At 41.4% G+C, this 19,571-nt stretch overlaps 1 protein-coding gene across 5 annotated transcripts in view; it reads right to left on the minus strand.

Moving 5' to 3' along the window:
* BLVRA (biliverdin reductase A) overlaps positions 1-19,571 on the minus strand; it is a 40,027-nt gene that overhangs the window by 16,827 nt on the left and 3,629 nt on the right. The window contains exons 2-4 of one of the 5 annotated variants that reach the window (XM_038390391.2): positions 11,178-11,314; positions 10,879-11,044; positions 5,951-6,175 (exon numbers count right to left, since the gene is read on the minus strand). The exons of 1 other annotated variant lie outside the window; for it this stretch is intronic. The gene's annotated coding sequence lies outside the window, so the exon portion shown is untranslated. Of the gene's footprint in view, positions 1-5,950; positions 6,176-10,878; positions 11,045-11,177; positions 11,319-19,571 lie in introns of those variants that run through there. 3 more of the 5 variants (XM_038390390.2, XM_043508687.1, XM_038390398.2) reach the window with 3 other exon arrangements.

Raw genomic sequence — 19,571 nt, forward strand, 5'->3', positions numbered from 1 at the left:
ATTTAAATACAAGATACTGGTTCCCTCTTATTATTTCAAACCTTCATTATGGGCCAATGGGTATAGTTTTCCTTTAAATGCTGAAGTGACAAAAGAGAAAGTTCCTGCCATACTGGCAGCACTCTGAACCTAACTGGGTGAATAAAAATCCACGATGAGAATTTAAAAAAAAAAAATTTAAATTTAACTCAGTTTTTTAATTTAAATTAAATACAGGTTTTTTAAAAAAAACTATTTAAAAGCAAATTTGAAATTGACAGCTTATGTTAAAAATCTATTAAATTGTTTAAATTAAATACAAAAAATAATATTAAGCATTACACAATTGCCTCCAAGTTTTAAGAGTAGTCAAAGGCTAAGCATCTGGATCCACAATTTGTTCAAGTGATAAACCAACTTTTGGTAGCAGTAGCCTCTTCTGCAGGTGCAAAGAGAATATTTTCTCAAGTTCAGTTTATTTGGCTGGTCTATACTATAGTACCTCCTCACTTAATGTTGTAGTTATGTTCCTGAAAAATGCAATTTTAAGTGAAACGATGTTAAACAAATCCAATTTTCCCATAAGATTTAACGTAAATGCAGAGGGTTAGGTTCCAAGGAAATTTTTTGGGGGCAGACAAAAGACATTATATACTGTACAGTACTGTTGTTGGGAAGTGCCCCGACTTACCCCACACAGGCACAGCCTGCTGCAGGCAAGGACACTAGGAAACACCTTCGCAGCAGCAGTGGCAGCTTACCCAGAGAAGAACAGGCACAGACTTTGCTGGGGGATGCTCCAGGCCCACCTCTTTCCACCCCCACTCCACCTCCTCTCTGGAGCACACTGCATCCCCGCTGCTTTCCCCCCTGCCCCCCAGAAAGTCCTAAGCATCGCCAAACAGCTGTTTGGCAGGCTTAGGACTTTCTGGGAGGGAGGGCGAGGAACAGAGATGCAGAGCTTCCTCACTCTTCCCCCTCCCTCCCAGTGCTTCCTGGCCGTCAAACAGCTGTTTGGCAGCGCTTAGGACTTTCTGGGTGGGAGGGGGAGGAGTGGAGATGCAATGCTTCCCTGCTCCTCCCCCTTCCTCCTGGAATGTCCTAAGTGCCACCAAACAGCTGTTTGGCGGTGGGGGAGCGCTGGGAGAGAGTGGGAGGAGGCGGAGAAGAGGGCCTTATGTAATGCTCCCTTGTAAAGTTGCTGCTCTTCCCCAAAATCTTACATGCAGTGTACAGAGCAGGCAGACAAATGACGTTATAAGAGAGCATTATACAACTTTAAATGAGCATGTTCCCTAATTGAGCAGCAATGTAACTTTGAAACAACGTTAAGCAGGAGGACATTAAGTGTGGAGTTACTGTACAAAGTTTGCTTGACATAAGTCACCTTGAGGCAACCTAGTGGTGTATGTGTCTACACTCAAATATGTCTCCTGCCACTGTAAGCACCATGTTATGGCAATGCAGTAATACCTTTTCCCAATTGCCCAGCTTGGAGAAGGGATACAATAGGGACCTGCAGCAGTACTGCATAAAAATGAAGGAACTGCGGCAGGCATATCAGAAGACCAGGAGGCCAACCGTCAAGCCACTGCCGAGACACAGGCCTGCTGCTTTTACAACAAGCTGCATGCCATATTTGGCAGAAACTCCACCAGTACTCTGAGAGCACCATGGATACCTTCAAGGAGCTCAAGACACAGATATTCACCTTGAACTGAGGGGAGGATGGAGGCTATGCGATCGGGGGCAGGGGTGTCCAGCTATGCTACGAGCCAGGATCTGATAGACACTCCACTACAGTCTAGTCAAGCACTGTGAGCCTGATACAGGGGAAGGTAACTGTGAATGCATTTCCCATCACAATGTTTAAATAGAGTGCCCAACGCCAACATAGCAGGACACGAGTATCAACTTTTTATAAATTCCCCCATACTAAAAGAGGTATTACAAACAAACAGAGGCAGACCTGTTATCTGCTTTTCATTCTCCTGTAGAGTTAGCCCTACACCCCAACATTTTACATGGCATCAGGGTAGGCACTCCTACCCCTATCGCTTCACCACGGGGGACAGTAAGGAAAACCACAGCTTCACATATGCTGACTTTTGACAGCCACGGCTGGTGTACGTGTAGCTGTAATGAACTGAAATGGACATGAATGCTCTTTCCCCTTGTTAAGTTCTGTACCATTAATTTCAGATTTTTTAAAATTATATTTGTTTTTTAATTGCAATTTGTTTGCACTGGTTTTGGTACCTAATAAAAATCTGTTTCTGGTAAATAATTCATCTTTATTACTTCACAACAAATGCTGCAGAATGCCTAGCGGTACGGTAAGCACTCACTACTTGTTATTGTACAGGGCGACAGAACTCACAGGATCAGTGACAAAGAGCGTAATAATTGTGAATGAACAGCAAGCACTGCAAAATGAATAGATGCATTAACCGACTGTTATATTCATAGATGTGCACCAAGCACCGCACAATTCTTAACAGCCCCCAAAACTGCAGGGCCAGGTAGAGCACAGTCCACCACATTACTGTGGCTCACTGTTAAAGTGCTTTTTCAAGGCCTCCCTCAGCCGCATAGCTTTGCTGTTGAACTCTTCAAATAGCCCTTGTGGCTGGGCCGTTCCAAATCAGCAGACAGCCACTCTGAATAAACTGATTTGTAATCTAACTAGACTGCAGCAGGTAGATGACTTATAGACTTAAAGTTTTATGTAAGCCAACAATGTGAAAACTGTATGGGGTTCTAAAATTGGGAGGGATTTAAATAACCCCTATTGTTATAGTTTTCCTTTTCCCTTCCTTTTCCCCTTCCTTTCCCCCCCCCCCCTTCTTTTTGGCAATCGTCAGTGTTAGTAGTTCTAGGAAAGTTAATGAAGATAAAGATTATCCATTGCTCCTTCTAGGTGTCCTGGGGAAGTGGTGGACTAAGATACCTAGTCTTTGAAATAAGATACACATGAGCTTTATTCTGTGCATACACGTTCCCTTAATGATAACACTGACATATAAAACTTCACCTCACCCATTTCACCTTAACTCTGAGCCAGAACATAAAGCAAACTCATTCCCCTACAAATTTATATTGGAGTAGTGAGAATGTTTTTACAGAAAACCATTTTAAATTTGATTTTTTTTAAATTAAAAAAAGCCAACTTTCTGACTAGCTGGAGTCCATGCAAGTACCTTGTCTACAATGCCAAGTATACGAGCCAGGTCCTCCACTGAAGTAAGTTGGCATTGTTCTGTTGACTTCAATAGAGCTACATTGATTTACACCAGTGGAGGATCTGGCCTTTTGTTAATACGTTTAAAGGGATTCTGCAGCTCTTGGCAGTAAAGTGTTTTGTTCTTTCTTTTGGGGGATTCTCGAAGTCAATCAGTCGGTCACAAAGCTGGGATCCTATGACCTTAAGTGCACCAGAAAGCAACAGATATTATCTATCAGATTAGTCAACTAAGGCCTTTATTTCTTCAGGGAACACATACATGTATGAGTGATATCAGTGAGATTAATGTGATTACTTGTGGTTAAAGTTAATGCTCTGTGTATTTATGTGATCAGGGCTCACGACTAGTTTAACTGAAAGAGTACATAAACATGTTTTCTCTTGTTTCTTCGGCTTCTTTATTTTGTGCATTTTAATGTACCAATTGAATAGTTTATCTGAATATGAAAACTTTGCTGTAGTCAGTTTTCCCTGATGACTGTGTGGGATTTTCTACAACAAAAGGGAAGAGAAACATTTAAAAAATAATATCTGGCTCTTGTATAGGGCTTTTCAGTAAATTTCACAGTGCTATACAAAGAAGATCCATATAAGCTGGGGAAACTGAGGCACAGAGAGGCAAAGTAACTTGTCTAAAGTCACCCAACACCAGTGGCAGAGCCAGGAATAGAACCCTGGTGTCTGAAATCCCAGTTCAGTGATCTATCCTGTAGGCCACACTACCTCCCTAAAAGGGAAATCTGGGGTAAAACCCCCAAAATTGGCAGAGGCATTCAGGTGCATTGTACTGTCTGAAACTGTTTTTAACACATAATATTTTTAAATGACCATTATTATTATTTTTATTTGTATTACGGTAGTGGCCAGTGAGCCCAACTGAGCTTGAGGCCTGGCCCCCCTGTATTAGGCAAAATAGAGAAGGGACTGTCTTTGCCATGAGGAGCTTGTAATCTAAATAGGCAACACAGATGAGAGGTGGGAGGGGAAACAAACACACATGGGGGTGGAAAGAACTTGCCTTCCGTTTTTCAGCAGGTCAATTGCAGAACTCTGGACAGCTCCCAGGCCAGTGTCCTATCCCTAGAGCCCTTCGTGGATAAAAAAATGTGTATCTGCATCTGAGCCGCGAACGTGGTCAGCAGACATCCGCAGATTAGCAGGGCTCTACCTATCTCGTTGGTTCCCAAACCTTTTCCTAAGGTGACCCACCAACTGCATTTTCTGTTTTTTTTTTTTTGTGCGTGGCTCACCCAGGGTCCAAACTGGATGGGGGAACATGTTCATAGGCCAGTGTCGTTCGCCACTGCCAACCCCCCTTTGCCCTGCCAAGGGTGCATTGACAACCTGAAGTACCCCCCTCTGACTCGGCACTACACCCCTAATCCTAGTCCAGTGCAGAAGGAAGGCGGGGGGCAGGGGGTTAGAGAGGAAGCCTTCTCCACACTCAACCCATAATGGCAGCTCCTGTTGGTTGGGGTTGGCTTGGCTCCCCGTTCTGGGCATTATGGCTTGGTGAATGGGATCACAATGCTACTCACTCAGGTTTGTCCTGGCCACCCCTCCATGACAGCAGGGTGGCCGGGCCAAATCTGAGTGAGTGGCATTGTGACTTAGCGCATGGCGTTGCAGCGCAAAGTTGCAACATCCAGAGCAGATAGCTGGGCCCAGCCCCACAGGATAGGAGCTGCCACTGTGAGGTGAGTGCAGGGTGGGCTTGCTCTTTAATCCTGCCCCCACCACTTCCTGGGGCCTCCTGTCCACACTGGGCCTGTAACCTAGCTAGAACTTTCCTGCCACCCACCTGGTGGAATGGGACCCACCGTTCGTTCTTTCCTATCCATTACTCCTCTCATGATCTTGACTAGATGCTACGGTGACAGTTTTCCTTTGTATAACATTGTCCAAAAAACGTGTGCAGATGTATTAGTGCTTCACCTTCTTGAGGATAGTAGGAAAGCTATTTGTTTGAAAGTTGCATTAACAATAAATCAGCAACAAGTGGGAAACAGGAGGTACTTAACTGGAGTCTAAATTATTACATGTTCAGCTACATGTATAAGACATCCACATTCATGTAAATCACAGAAACTTAAACTCCAGTAGCCTTATTGCTCAGTAGAGAAGAGAGCCCACTACACGGATCTAGCAGAGGTTATCAATCCAAGCTGGATTTTATAGTAATGTATTTAGAATTTATGCTTTTTGAGTTTTGTGGTTCAGGCACGAGTTGTACAAACTTAGCAGTTTCCTTATAGTCACAGGAATGGCTGGAGCCTCTGAAACTTTCTGAATCGTTACTGTAATGCCCATGACATCAGACTCCCCATGGTACCTATGAATTTGGCCAGGAGAAAGATTCTACAAATAGACCCTCTCGTGAGTCTCCTTTTCCATTCCTTCAGCCTCCAGTTCATGTCCGTTTCTGCCACAACGTTAATAGGAGTCCTGTGTGTCTATTGAAGGGACACTGACATGTATGGGTGAAATTTATGCAAACTTACCCTCCCCCCATGCATATTTTGTGTTGGGCAATAAGTGGGGTGGACTTGTCCTCTGACAACCCATGAGAAGGCTGCAGAGATTCAGCACAACCTCTCTGTGTCTGCTGTTTCAGCATATGGGCTGGAATAACAGCTGCAACCCCTTGTGGTACTTGCAAGGGTGTTAGAGCCACTGGATTCACTGGAGGAGCCTGCTCCATGTAACCTGCCAGCACACTGTGGGCACCTGTTTGGGAACTGATGGATTCTGGTAGCTTATTCCACTGCTGAGCCCCCTCAAGGAAGAGTGTCTTCTTTCTGGATCTCAAACACCTTGTTCTCTTGTTTGTTATCTGAGTTGTCCCAGAAGAACTCAACTGTCTCAGTGTGTCATGGATAAAGATGCGGTCATTGATGTAGCCAGATCCTGCCCTGTTGTTTAGCTTTGAAAATCAGGATGTGAACAGAGAGCCTGTGGAGGAATCAAAACACAAGGGTAATGTGACCACAGTGACCAGTCCTATTAGAGAGGTGGGCTACTGCATACTGTAGGATCTCCATTGCTACCATCTTCAGTGCTAGAAAGTAAATTTCATCTGAATACACTAGAAGTGACAAATACATGAAACTTTTTTTGGAGAGTTGAAAGATAGCATTTCTTGTCACTGTTTCTACCTGCCTGTTACTCCTTGGTCCAGCAGCACCCAGAGACCTCATACCAGTTTGACAAATGGTGGAGCATGTCTTTGTGAAATTAGCATCTCAGCTAATTCTTCAAAGCATTTCCTCTTTGTACTGGCATTGCTTTAGTCCTGCTTGGGTTTAGTTTGATCATTCTGGTCTTCAGGCAGGTACTGGTCTCTTTGTGATAGCATTGGTTGATTCTGAAGAGAGATGCAATTGGTGTATTGCTGGCACCATAGCTGGTGATGTCTTGCCATCTCTCAAATGTTTGGAGTGCTTATCTATGTTGAACCTAACTAGAAAGTGGTGGATCAACTTCAAACACATCTCCCCACACACAAATGCAAAATGTGTTTGCAAAAATGGATATAGGTCTTGCAGATTTAGGAGAAATGTCTCATATATGTTTGTTGTTGACGACCCAAACTGGCTCAGCTTCCATGTTATGTGAATGCAAGCAGTGTATATAAATCAATTATAAGCAGCCTCTTAGTTAAAGGATTCTGATGTGAAGCTATTGTAAGCAGTATTGTTTGTCTTCCAGCCAGAATTTATATAAGGCATTTTATAATGCAGAGTACTTTGTGGAAGCTTAAAATTACATTATAAAACTAGTTAAAAAGAGAGGGTTTTTTTATTACTAAACAAATAGATCTATTTGTTAATCTCCTTCTCGTCCTTTCACCCTAGTCAAGACCTAGTTCTTCCCTTAGATGGCTGTAGGGGCCCTGATTAACTTCCATATAAGAAGTAGATGTATATCCAAGAGCAGAATTTGGCCTTCTAACTTTAGAATCCAGCCATCTAGTGCAAGGCTTCTGCTACGCATTCTTATAAAGGGTGGAACGTTCATTTAGTCAACTTCTCAGATTAGGGCAGCATGTCTCATTGCTTTATATTAGTTTTTGAACATTTTCCCCATATGTCTGGACACAATGATGGTGGAATGGACCTCAGTCTGTATTGACAGTCTAGACTGCCTCAGTAGAGAACTGAGGGTATAAATGGTGAAGAAAGTGGGGTTCCGGAGCTATGTATTTTTAAGATTGTTTTCCACACTTATGATCTGCCTCAAATATAAATATTGGAGACAGCTGATGTTTATAATTAGTCATAATTATTATAAGCATTTATTTGGCATTTATTACCATGATATTACACAGCTAAAGATGAGACACTCAAAATTTTAATAATACAGACTGTGCTGCCTGCATTTTTGCCAGTCAGTTAGAAGCCTATGGTTTAATCAGTTTGGAAGGCTTGGGCAAAGAGGTGTATCTATAAACTTTAAACTAGTCTCATGCATGTTGTGTAAATGGTCATTAATAGCCAGGAAGGAATAATTTGCTCTGTTTCAAAGGCCACTGTTACAGATTACTGTCTGCTGAGAAACCCATGCAAGAGCAGTAATGTAGGCACCAAAGTGTCAAAGCACTCCTACCATAACCCGTGTGCCTTCCTTTAAGCTGTCATAGAATTTAAGTTTCATGGCCTATGAACAGAGTAAAAACAAATACTCTTGCTGGAAGGTTTTAATGTAATACTCCTTTATTTCTGAGAATTCAGAATGATAACACACAAGGACCACAAAACAAAAAATAAGAAACAGCTGCGCACGTGCACACTCACACACACACAAACCCCCTTAGGGAAAACATACAAGGGTGTTTCAACAAATGAAATCTGAAAATCCTTTCCATGGTCTGGAGAGAAGTTCTGCATGACTTATTCTGTGTTCAGTTAACATTTTAAATGTATGTTGTGGGGGTGGGGCAGGTGTAAATTAATTTCCTGATTATCTCTTGCTTCCAGAAGTGCTTTAGCCATATCGCTAGGGCACAGCAAAGGTGGAGCAAGAAACAGATTCTTTACATTGCATATTTCTGTTCAAACAATTTTTTTTGTGTCGTCTTTCATTTTTGCATCTGCTTTTTATGTAAGTTTAATCTTTGGTTTAGTTAAGATTGCTGTGAGCTCTATACCTCTTATTCAACAAAGTATTGAGCACATGCCTAACATTAAGCATGTGAATAGTTCCCTATGGGGCTACTCAGTTGACTTCACTGGGATATTCATACTTAAATACCTTGCTGAATTGAGGCCTGTAAGCATGTCTGCTCTTTTTAAAAAACTAACAAAAAACTACAAAATGCTGTTGCAGTCCTAGGTAGTAATAAAAAATGACTACTAGTCAGTTCTGCTTCTGCTTTATCTGCTCCAATTAGATTAAAAAGCAGCATTTTTACTACAACTATTGCATAATATTCCACTGTTTCACTGGATTCCTATGATTTACTACAGAGAGAACTGCATTTGATCCCTCTCTGAGGGGAAACTGTAAATGCTGTATTGGAAACTTTGTCAAATGAGATCAGTCTGACTGCCAAGTTCCTAAGAGAAACACGGAGGATTCAGGAATAAATTGAAGTGAGGCATTCTCTTACAGGCACCAGCTGGAAAAGGATAAATTCCAACGCTCAAAAGTTCTGGGCCTGATTCTCACTGGCACAAAGTCCACTTAGTAAAGGTGCCTTAAGATAGGTGTAAATGGCCTTCATACTCAGTTTAAGGCCTCTTTATGCTGCCAGAGCAAGTGTAAGATGGCCATAATGTGAATGAGAATCAGATCATCTGTCTTTAAACAGTAAAATGGAAACAAAAATATGTATATCAGCACTGAAGCTTGAGATGGTTACGGATTTTTAATATCAGGCAAGCCCACATATGAAAGCCATGCAAAGGGAAATTTGGGACAGAGTGGAAAAATAGTGAATATTTTGTGGGAAATAGCTGGGAATCTGAGAGACCTACTGTCAAGTGCGCAAAAAGCTAGCGAGCACCACTAGTCTGATTTTTAAGCTAAATGATAACGTGATAGGTAACCTTATGTGGGAGGTATGCTAATCTGTGATGCTGAAGAAGTGTGAAAGTGATGTAATAATTGAAAATAGCACATTAAGTAAAATGAGGATGGAAGAACCTGGGATGGGGGGTGCTCATATCCATGTTACATTGATCCAGTTTACATTAATTGCAAAATCTTGATTTATGGTGCTGAATTACTCATTCCTACACATTAGGGACAAGTAACTAAAAGCAACATTTGAAACCTGCAGGAAGGAAGTGTAAGACATTTAAATGCCAGACTGTTGCTGAAAGTTCTAAGTATATCCAGGCAAAATGCGCCTTCTGCACTCCTGAACTTTCTAATGATTCAGTGTGGAGGCTTTATGGCTGGAGAAATGAACTTGGGGCAAAGAATTAAGAACATCTGCATTTTAATCCTATCTTTGCATTGGCTTTATCTGTGATCTTGGGGAAGTCACTTAAAATGGAGAAGAAAATTCACTCACTTTTAAGGTGTTTTGTAAGAATTAGTATTTGCACAGCATTTTAAATGTGTAAAATGCAACAAGACTGCTAAGTATTACTATTATATCCAAGTAGAACGCATATATTGTGCTACTACATTCTTACTAAATTCTGCTGCTGAATATTCCTGGTAGCTCCAGCTAAAACAGTGGATCTCAACCTTTCCAAAGTACTGTACTTCTTTCAGGAAGCTAATTTGTCGTGTACCCCCAATTTTCACCTCACTTAAAAACTATTTGCCTACAAAATCAAACAAAATACAAAAGTGTCACAGCATACTGTTACTGAAAAATTGCTTACTTTCTCATTTTTACCATATAATTATAAAATGAATCAATTGGAATATAAATATTATACTTACATTTCAGTGTATAGTATCTAAAGTAGTATAAACAAGTCATTGTCTGTATAAAATTGTAGTTGGTACTGACTTCGCTAGTGCTTTTTACGTAGCCTGTTGTAAAACTAGGTAAATATCTAGATGAGTTGATGTACCCCCTGGAAGACTTCTGTGTACCCCAAGGGTACACACACTACTGGTTGAGAACCACTGAGCTAGAATATGCCTATTATACTACTGAATTTTCCATGTATATTCCAGTACTACATACCTATTTGCTGCTGAATAAGCCAAGCATTTCCCAGTGGGAATGTCAGTGGACATCATGAGCACCGTAAGTGCTTAGAAAGAGAGCAGAAGAACTGATGGATAACAGTAGCTCTGCATGGAATAATACAGTCCCCAGCAATTTATCTCAATGAGAGAACTGGATTGTTGTCGATGAAGAAGTAACTGAAGATACTGCTATCGGTGAATAAAAAGATTTGTCTTCCTCCTTTCACTTCCCACAATCCCATATGGTTCTTTCTCCCAATTACAGGAGTCATTTTTAACTCGCTGCAATCCTGCAAGACCTCACAGTCCATTTGTAGCCACCATTCTTCTAGCTCAGACAGCCTACAAAAGAAGTCCTATCAGCGGTGACGGTTAATAGGCTAGAGAGGTTACTGTTGAGCAATGGAAAGTGCTCCTTCCTCACAGGTTCTATTGTTCTTTAGTCCCGTTATAATAAATAAAATAATAATAATATAATAATAAAATAATAATACAATAATAACCTTCTTAATAGCCTTTGTCTTTCACCAGGTCACTTAGCAGAGGAGAAGGATGGGGAAATAAATTTTTGATGCTATTAGAAGTATCTCCGTGTGGTTTATTCTGTTTTTTTCCCCAGTATGGTAGAAGCAGCAATACCACAGTAATCCTTCATCATCAGTCAAAGCTCTTGTTACAATAAAAACAAAAAAAAACTAGAGTAGGTACTAAGGCGGGTTGATTTAATCAAAGCGATTTAAAACACTGATTTTAATCACGCTTTAAATCCGCAAGTAGGAGACCAAAGGCATGACTGCCCTACCTTGATTTGAACCTTAAATCAGCTGGTCGGTCTTCAGTGGCTATGACACCAGCAACTCTATATTGGTTTCTGGAACCTGCGGTAGATGTTTACTCTTCAGATTATGTGATGAGACGATTTCCAAAAGTGGTGTTAATCTGCAAAAAGGAATGCTAAGATTCTTGTGTAATCAATTTGGGTCTAGGTGCTAAATATTGCTAGACTTGAGATAAAATGGTGGGAGTTGGCAACATTGGTTAGTAGGCGCTTATATTTATGGATTACATTGCAATTGGTGTTTACATCACCAGATACTTGGGGCATTGTATTCCTGCATTCAAACTGTAGAAAGAAGAGCAAGTAAAGTTATGATCTTACATAGGAGCCTACTTCTGAATTGTGAAAAATGTCTCACCATTACTACCTGCTAGAACTGATTTTTTTTTGGTCTATAGAATTTCCTCTATTCCTTACATTGGAAATATCCCAAGAATAAGTATTTATGATTTCTTCCCACTGAGGGAGGAATACTCACCCTGAGAAAGGGCATTCAGGTCATGTTTCCACTATTTTTGCTATGACGCTAGTAATGACTATCCACACGAGTAGATTCAGGTTCTCAGTTTAAACTAATAGCTCAGAGCATTGATATTTGTGTTCAACCCTATGTTGGACACACCTGATCCCATGTCAGGTAAATGCCCAAATATCATGAGATTTACTAATAGGTAATTTTATATGAGAATTTGCAGTGACTAGTTAACCAAATACAACTCACATCAGATCAGACTATTTGCTTCTTTACTGCTTGACGAATACAGTGGACTGAGCAGACTGGATTAATTTAAATCACTGTCAATCATGATTTAAATCAGGAGGCAGGAAACTTCCATTTACATTATCAATTTTAATAGTGTTTTGCATCTGAACTTTCAAAATTATTTTCATAAAGAGAGGCTGATTCTCATTGATTGACTGGTATCCATTAAAACATGTTGATTTGTAACTAAACATAGCCTTTACACTGAATTTGGCGCTTCTTTTTGCCAACCAGGATGAAACATTAAGTTTTAAATGAATGTGTATAAATATACATAAGATAGCTTAACTTACATTTATTCAGATTCTTAATGTTTCTCATGTTAGAAAATGGTGAATGATGCATTTTTTATTTACTAGATGATTAATTTTTACTTTTGATTTGCATCAAGCTCTATTTGTATAGAAATTCAAATTCCATTAAAAATACACACACACGATGAAAAAATGGGTGCTGCCATACACACGATAATGAGAGTGATCAATTAAGGTGAGCTATTATCAGCAGGAGAAAAAAAAACCTTTTGTAGTGATAATCAGGATGGGGAAATAGTTTTACTTTATGTAATGACCCTTCCACTCCCAATCTTTATTCAAGCCTAGTTTAATGGTGTCCAGTTTGCAAATTAATTCCAATTCAGCAGTCTCTCGTTGGAGTCTGTTTTTGAAGTTTTTTTGTTGTAATATTGTGACTTTTAGGTCTGTAATCGAGTGACCAGAGAGATTGAAGTGTTCTCCAACTGGTTTTTGAATGTTATAATTCTTGACGTCTGATTTGTATCCATTTATTCTTTTACTTAGAGACTGTCTGGTTTGGCCAATATACATGGTAAAGTTGGCAATGGGCTTTGTTGCAAGGATAGGTTCCTGGGTTAATGTTTTTGTTGTGTGGTGTCTCCCAAGATCTGTGAGAGTGAGGATTCGCCCTTCAGGGTAGGTTGTAGATCCTTGATGATGCACTGGAGAGGTTTTAGTTGGCCATAAAAATGAAGTCAGCCATAAAAATGTTGGCATACTGTGGGGCCACGTGGGCACCCATAGCAGTGCTGCTGACTTGAAGGTAACAGAAAGCCACTAGCTGTCACCTTCAGCCCCCAACTAAAACCTCTCCAGCGCATCATCAAGGATCTACAACCTATCCTGAAAGACGATCCCTCATTCTCACAACAGCCACCCAGGCCTGGTACTGGAGGCACACCTGGTGGCCAAGTCTCAAGAGGTTGAATTGGCTGAGAGTGCTGCAAACCTGTGACTACTTAGCTAATAGCTAAAAAAAAAAATTTGAATACCCCACATATTCAAGGGTAACCAATGCTCAGTGCTTTATCCAGCCCTGCCCCTTGAAACACCATTTTTAAAATTCAAAATCTTTCTTCTCAAACTCTCTCTACAGAGCATTCGAGATATTGGATTGGAAGCACACTCTGCAAACATAAATTGTATTGTGTTATTTAAGTCATGCATATCGCAGCTAGGCATGAGGCCAGCGCAGATTCTGGCCTTTACAAAACAGGTTTCATAAATATATAATTATTGCTACTTATTAGACTTGCTAGGATGGGAGACACAAATGAGACATTGTAATATTGTGCTGTAATTATATGCACTGCATGTGGGTACTTAGGTCATTGCTGTTTTACAGAATCCTGCCTTAGATATCTTACGATGTAGCCTCAGTCCTCTCACACATGGTCAAGCTTCTGTAGATAATGGATGTAGCGGAACCACAGTGGTTCAAATTATGTAATTGGTTAATATATGTGATGATCTCTAAAAGCACTCCATTCATATTCACTTACTTTGCCTAGAATTAGATGGAGACAGCAGGAAAGCAGAATTTCCTAGCATTTCTTCTCCCCCATAAAGGCTCCCATTCACTACTTTTCTCTTTTCCTATCCTTTCTCATTCTCTCTTTCTGGAATGTCGTAGTTAAAATTGGAAAAGACCTTTAAAAAAAGAATGAAGTACATCACCTTGCAACAGCAGAGCTATAGATCATCTTTAGACTATATTTCCTAAGCTGGCTGCCTATAATAGCACCAACAAAATGTGTGCACTCAATATTGTGCATGGAAAACTCACCCTTGTGCCAGTCAGAAGACATTTATACATGAAACCAGGTAATTGTGCAAATAAGGGCCTTTTTGGGCATTACAGTTACCTGGTGGTGCATGTAGAAAATGTCCATTTTCACATACAAATATGTGCTTGTGTTCACAATGGATGTGCCCACAAATTTTGTGGCTGCAGTTTAAGCAAAAATGTGGTTCATAGGATGCCAGATCCTAAGCAAAAGTACACTAGTCAATTAGTACAGAACATTCTATCTTGTAGTACAGGAGAGCTGTCATTTTAGGGAAGAAAAATAAGTAGCATGAACATATAGCATAAAATAATGTCAGAATTCTTTTACCTAGTCTGTCCCAGGATGTAGGGGATAGTTATCAGAATATTAACATTGTTTAAAAAAAGTCAGTAGGTACAGCTAAGGGAGTGTTTTGTGAATTGCAATATGTTCTCCTTTTGAACTTTCTTTTTATTCATGTTCTTAATTTTGGAAGTTGTGGGAATAATTTGAATCAATGTAGAACTTCTCTTTCACTCTCTACAGCAGCCAACAAATGGACCGAAGGGGGCATCATCATGACTGAGACCCCCCAGGCATTCCAATATTGCCACTGAGCCGGCCACTGCCCCAGCTGCCACTGCCCTGGCTGCTGGCTCAGATGCCCAATCTCGCCGCTGAGATTGAGATGATGGGCTGAAGCAGCCCTCGGTTCTGGAGGAGCCCACTTCTGGAAACCTCAGAGGGGCTGTCAAGGCCTGGGTCTGCCTAGAGACTACTGACATCGGTGCCTCACCCAAGGTGACCGGTATCGATGGTGTGGCGAGGGTCTGGCTGAGGAGATTGGAGGTGTGAAAGAGATCGTTCCCATGGTGTCTGTGACTGTGACTGGTGCCGGGACGACAACCTTCGGGATGGCGATCAGTGTCAGTAATAGCAGGACCGGCATCTCCCTCTCATCAAGCCGCGTAGACACGATGTCCACCACAACCCTGTAGCTGGTGAATCTGCACCAATCTCTATGATGACACTAGTGACCAGCGGTACAGAGGTTGAGAGTGCACCATCGTCTCGAGGGATTGGTGGCACTCCTCTGCTCCCTCAGGAGCCTTATCAGATGATTTGCCCTCTTGGGGAGCCTCAGCCGAAGCATGGCACTCAAGGGGGAGACATAGCCGGCCCTACGGATATCGCTAAGGCAAAAATCTCCAACGACTGTGCACGTGGGCACGTGCACACCTACAACATAAGCAAGCACTCGAAGAAGAAGTTGTGATACTTAATCAATTATTGAACTTTTAAAATTAGGTCAAAGGTGCTTAGAGCCTCAGACAGAGAGACTGATTCGCTACCATCCTGCATCTTGTGCAGCCATTTTCTTCAGTACAAAGTGGATATAAAGCACTATCAAACCGAAGAAGAGCTCCATGTGGCTCAAAAACTTGCCTCTCTCACCAGGAGAAGTTGGTCCAATAAAAGATATTACCTCATCCACCATTTTACATTGGCATAAATCAGGAGTTCTCAAACTGGGGATTGGGACCCCTCATGGGGGGGGTTGCAACCTGGGGGGGTTGCGAGCTGTCAGCCTCCACCCTAAAACCTGCTTTCCATCTAGCATTTATAATGGTGTTATTTATATTAAAAAGTGTTTTTTTTATTTATAAGGGGGGGTTGCACTCAGAGGCTTGCTATGTGAAAGGGGTCACCAGTACAAAAGTTTGAGAACCACTGGCATACATGATTACATAAGACGAAGAGCAACAGAGAAAAGAGGCCCAGGTGCTCTTATTTGAATCAATCAAACCTTCCTCAAGCCTTTTGAGATGCTTTGTCAGAAGGCAGTATAGAAGTGCAAGGTGTTATTTAAAGACACAATTGTTTTTGCCAATTAAGCTTCTGTTACCTAAACCAAACTACAACCTCTGCAGTTTGCTAATGTTAGCAGCTCTATTACTAAAGCTGACTGACTGACTCATTCAGAGGCATTTCCAATGTCCTTTACTGCTTGTCCTGTAACAGCATGACAAACATTTCTGCCCCTGCTTCAGCTTTATTTTGCTGTCTCCCTCATTCTTGTTTGTATCAGGCACATGTCTTACAATACAGACTAAAATTTTTCCCAGACTTCCGGAACAATCGGGTTTCTCCAATACGAGCTGTAAGGATTTAAAGGTTTACACCTGTTTAGTTCAGTCCAGCTGTCAGAAAGCCAACAGCATTTAAAAAAACAAAACAGTAGAACACAGGAGGACAGGACATCTCGTTTGTAAACTGCACTTCCCCCCCACCTCCTTTTTCCTCCTGTCGGTGGCAGCCATTTCAATGAAAAGTGAGGGCCTTTGTGACAGAGGCTCTATGGAAACCCAAAGGAAGAGACTGAACAAATGAGCAGCCTGGTGTAGCAGGGATTTAAAGGCCAGGCAAAGGAAATGTCGAGTCCATTTCTGTAACGTGGTGAGCCTCTGCACTGACTTCACAGGGAGCTGAGGAGATGCAGCAGCTCCCAGGATCAACCACCTTGCAGGATCAACCTATTCAAGTTTAAAAAGCGATTCACAGTTAAAGGGCCATGCTGGGGGGAAATGTTAAGGTGCCCTGTTCCAGAAACAGTTCTGACAGCCATGGTCTCCACTCTGGTATGCTCTGGGGAGCACAAAGGGAAGACAACTCTTCCTTCAAAGAGGTGCAGCACATGCTTCCCTAGGTCCTCCGCCAGTGCAGAAGGAGAAAGACCATGGCAGTGCTGTTTTAGGCAGCTTCACAGAATCTTGTGCTCAGAGCAGTGAAAGGACCATATTGTCCCCAGCCTCTGAGCAGGGACATTAATTGAAAGGAAGGTATGTGGTTCCTCTTCCCCCCTTGCAAAGTGACAGAGCACCAGACACAATCCAGCTCCAACATTATTGCTGGTATCATTACAGCAGACAAATATGAAAGCAGACAGATGTTTTTATGGTTTCTTCTTCTAGGCTCTCCTTCTGACATTATCAAAAATATTATTATTTTAAAGCAAGCTGGTCATCACCAGGAGTGGCTCAGTTTCCAATTCAGCAGAGCAAGCCTAAATTAATTTTATTCAGTTTGCAAATTAATTCCAATTCAGCAGTCTGCTGAATTGGAATTAATTTGCAAACTGGATACAATTAATTTAGGCTTGAACAGAGACTGGGAGTGGATGGGTCATTACACAAAGTAAAACTATTTCCCCATGTTATTTCTCCCCCCCCACTCCACCCCCCACTGTTCCTCAGACATTCTTGTTAACTGCTGGAAATGGCCCACCTTGATTATCACCACAAAAGGTTTTCCTCCTTCCCCCACCCCGCCTTCCTGCTGGTAATAGCTCATCTTAAGGGATCACTCTCCTTACAGTGTGTATGATAAAACCCATTGTTTCATGTTCTCTGTGTGTGTATATAAATCTCCCCACTGTATTTTCCACTGAATGCATCCGATGAAGTGAGCTGTAGCTCACGAAAGCTTATGCTCAAATAAATTTGTTAGTCTCTAAGTTGCCACAAGTACTCCTTTTCTTTTTGTGAATACAAACTAACATGGCTGCTACTCTGAAACCTGTCTAACTCAATGTTTGGATGAGACAGTTTAGACCTGATTTTTGGATGTGCTGTGTTCGTGAGGTCTTCAGTTGGAGTTTTGGCCGCTCAACACTTTTGAAAGTCAGGCCCATGGTGCCTTGAGTTGGATGCCTAAGAACTGAGACACAAAATCTGTGGCCACCTCTGAAAATGTGATTGTAAATAATATGAACATTGAAAATACAGCTCAAACAAATGCATGCAACCCTACAGCACTTACAATCCGTGACCTCAAACACGTTAAAACTTCCATACCAGCCGAGTTGTGTAACTCTATTTGTGGCATTCAAACTCCTGGTGCATTTCCCAAGAATACAAGTAATATGGCACCACTGGCATGTTTAGAGACCTACAGGACTGACCTGAAAGTCATATTGGCATTTAAAAAAAACAAACAAACAACCTGACCTACAGCAATTTAACAATCTGGCTGAGCTCCTGAACAAAACACTCTATACCAAATGCTACCAAATCTTTATTCATAGTAGATAAACAAATGTACAGATTATGGGCCAAATCATTCTTGATTTACTCACACAAATAGGTTCACTGAGAACAATGGGACTACTCAGGAGAGTAAGACATACAGAATTTGGTTCTCTTTGAATGGAAACTCATCAAAAGGGTTATGCTACTGGAGTAACAGAGCGAACAATACTGTGGTTACCACTTGGGTACTATTGGAAGTTTGCATATTCTAACACAGAGCACATTATTCTGAAAAGTGCCTTACATACTTCTGGCACTCTAGAAGTAATTAATAAGGGCATAGAGGTGACGATTTAATTTGCCTTTTCCGTCTCTAATTTCTATGAACCTGTGATTTAATTCGTATGAAAAGTCTGTTCTCTACATATTGACATGTGCCCTTAAGAGTGAGCATACAAAAGAATTCTGCTGATTCATAAAGACATATTGTTCACTCTTTCAGCTAAGTGGGCAGTGAGCACTCTGGAGAAATGTCAACAAGTTAGCTTGATGAAAAGTAAAAGACCAAACCAAAGTGGTTTCTAAATCCACCACCAAATGCCAAATTAAAAGTCCTCCAATCCTATTCCTGAATTTCTATGTCCTACTGGCAGAGGTGCAGACTTTTTAACATGTCAGGGGGTGCTCCCCCTGGCCCCACCCCCACTTCGAAGGGCCCATCCCAACCTTGCCTCTTTCTGAGCCTCCTGCACGTCACGGAATAGCTGATTGCATCGGGCTGGGGGAGCTGATTGGCGGGACCACTGGAGAGAAGCTGATGGGGGGCTGCCGGTGGGTGCTAAGCACCCACCATTTTTCCCCTTGAGTGCTCCAGCCATGAAGCACCCACAGAATTGGTGCCTATGCCTACTGGAATCAGTGGAAAACTGTTTAAATACCAGAATAATGGTAGTACTAAGGCTTTGATCCTGTAACATGATCCACGCACCAGATGCCTGTGTGGAGCCCCTTCATCTTCAATGGATCAACTTGGAGGACTGGGCCCTATGTTTGTCCATAAAGCACCTTACATCCTGCACACATTATATAAATTCCCTTCCCTGTGTTCTTACAGAAACAAATTTTTAAAAACTAATTTATTCTTCATTATGACAGGTTTCAGAGTAGCAGCCGTGTTAGTCTGTATTCGCAAAAAGAAAAGGAGTACTTGTGGCACCTTAGAGACTAACACATTTATTAGAGCATAAGCTTTCGTGAGCTACAGCTCACTTCATTGGAGACCAGACAGGTCAGTTTCATATTTTTTCTACAAAACTCGTTACAAATAAATTGTAAATGTGGGACCTTAACTCTTGACAACATGCCTTGGAATTTAAGGTTTGATCCTTAATTGCTAAATTATAAGCTCTTAATTGCCTTAGGTCTCCTAAGCTACAGTGGAACACACATATCTGCAATATGCAATTTTGAAAGTAATAATTAACAGGAAGATAAGCAGAAAA

Source organism: Dermochelys coriacea, chromosome 2, assembly GCF_009764565.3.
Source record: "Dermochelys coriacea isolate rDerCor1 chromosome 2, rDerCor1.pri.v4, whole genome shotgun sequence".
NCBI classification, from domain to species: Eukaryota; Metazoa; Chordata; order Testudines; family Dermochelyidae; genus Dermochelys; species Dermochelys coriacea.